Below are 2,445 nucleotides of genomic sequence, written 5' to 3' on the forward strand. Positions count from 1 at the left end.
GCACTGACCACCCCTTGATGCAAATTTTTGTCTTTTTTGCTAAGAAAGTACTTCTTGGTTCTACAACAGTAGGACAGAGGAAGAGGAAATGAAGAAATATTAATGTTACAAGAATGATTTCCTACAATGAAGATTTGGTTGTTAATAAAAAAAATAACTAGTAATAACCAAAGGTTTAAGGTAGTGCAGCCAGTTCAGCCGAAGGTTTGGTAAAAGCTTTATTAGATCTGTATTTATAATGTCCAGAATCGACCCCTATAAGTGTGCTGAAGGAAACCTGCTATGAACTAGCTAAACCATTGAACTAGCATCATTGAAGGTCACTTCCCATCAGTATGGAAAAGAGCTCACGTAACGCCAGTACCTAAAACATCCAAGCTCGTAGGCCCTGGAAAAGACTTCAGACCAATTTCAGTTACATGACCATTGGCTAAGATCTTCGAAAGTCATCTCAACGGTATTATATTAGAACAGATCAAAGCTAATCTGGATGACAGACACTTTGGCTCTTTGAAGCGATCATTCACCACTGCTGCCTTAGTCGACCTCATGAACTTTCTCTATACAAACACAGACAACCCAAAACAAGCAGTTCAACGTTGCTATTACGATCTCAGTAAAGGGTTTGATAGAGTTGATCACAACATCGTTATTGACATCCTTCAACAACTGGACGTACATCCATTTATACTTATTTGTATACGTCGTTTTCTCACTGACAGACAGCAAAGGGTCTGCATTAATGGACATATATCATCCTGGAAGTGTGTCCCTGCAGGAATTCCTCAGGGAAGTATGCTCGGTCCAACCCTCTTTTTGTCACGGTAAATTCCCTTGCACATCAGGACTCTTGGCGGTGGAAATATATGGAGGATCTAACAGTTGCTGAAAGTTTCTATGTCAACCAAGACAAAAGTAATATGCAAGCAAGTACTGACCGAATTGCTGAATATGTCAACAACAATAACATGAAACTTAATCTAACTAAATGCAAAGAAATGCTTGTATGCTTCCAAAAGGTACTGACGGACATCCCACAAATCACCATTGACAAACTTGAACGTGTGTCTACCTACAAACTACTTGGTGTACATGTATCGAACAATTTGACATGGAATGGACATGTTGATACTGTCACAAAGAAAACTACAAAACGTATATATTTTATTAGGCTCCTTAAACGCGCTGGGGTAGCTGCCAAAGAACTTGTTCACATTTACTTGGCGTCTATCAGATCCATTATCGAGTACGCAGCACCTGCATGGTTTTTTCCATCTACTGGATATCTCATTGCTCAGCTAGAAGCAATACAGAGACGTGTACTAAGAATCATTTTCCCGTGCCTTAAATATGCTGATGCTTTAAAGATGGCCAATATACCAACTATTGAACAGCGACTTCATACTATTTCTATGTCTTACTTCAAACAAATGAAAAGCAGTGAACATAAACTTAACCATCTGTTCCCGCAGCACTATCAAGACCAGTACAGCACACGATCTCAGGCTAAGGGTATAGTAGCAGTTCCACCAGCCCGTACCAAAAGAGCGGCAAATTCATTTATAATCAAAGCCAGTAGACACTTTAATAATGAACGATCAGGAACGCTATAAAAAAACTGTTCTACAATCCTAATGTATATAATATTATAATTTTATCAACATTTTTATTATTTATCTCTAGTTCTGTATTTTATAGTATTTCTAAATATTATCAATTGCATATTAATTATTTTGCCCAATGTATTTTAGACAGTTTAAATAGTTAAATTTGTCTACCATATTGGAAAAATAAAGTTATTAAATTAATTAAATTATGGGCACGGTGGCCAATTTTGATATGATGAACTTGAACTTGAGTACGAAGCCAATTAGGGAAATAAAATGCCAAAGCTATATACTGATTTCTTTCTTTTCATTCCCCATCCTGGCAGTGAAGTTCAAATGTTGTCATATGTAATAGACATTGTGCATGAGGGAATTGATTGAATCAGGATGATTTCATGTACCTACACAACAATAATCAATGTTTTGTAGAATTAACAGGACAGAGAAGTGAAAGATCCTGTCAGTAGAATGCTAAATAAACTGGACATCCCAATTGACTAATATATATTCTGATAACATGTTCACACTGATTACTGCACAATCTGCTGGATACACCTGGGGTCAATTCAATAGAACTTTTACACTTGTAGTCTACAAGTCGGACCATTGTATTTGCAAGCGCAGCGGGAAACGAGTTCAATAAAATCGTTACAAGTCCAGGTTACAAGTGTCCGACTTGTAATTACAGATGTAGCGCTACACTTCTAAAATTTGAAATTATGCCAATTCAAGAAGACTTTTTACAGGAGTCCAACTTATTTTTGTTCCAGTCCCTACAAGAGGAAGTCACTTGTAATCTTTGAAGGGAACTTATCGCTGGCTTTATGGAGGGGAAAAC

Source organism: Montipora capricornis, chromosome 3, assembly GCF_036669925.1.
Source record: "Montipora capricornis isolate CH-2021 chromosome 3, ASM3666992v2, whole genome shotgun sequence".
Taxonomy (NCBI): Eukaryota; Metazoa; Cnidaria; class Anthozoa; order Scleractinia; family Acroporidae; genus Montipora; species Montipora capricornis.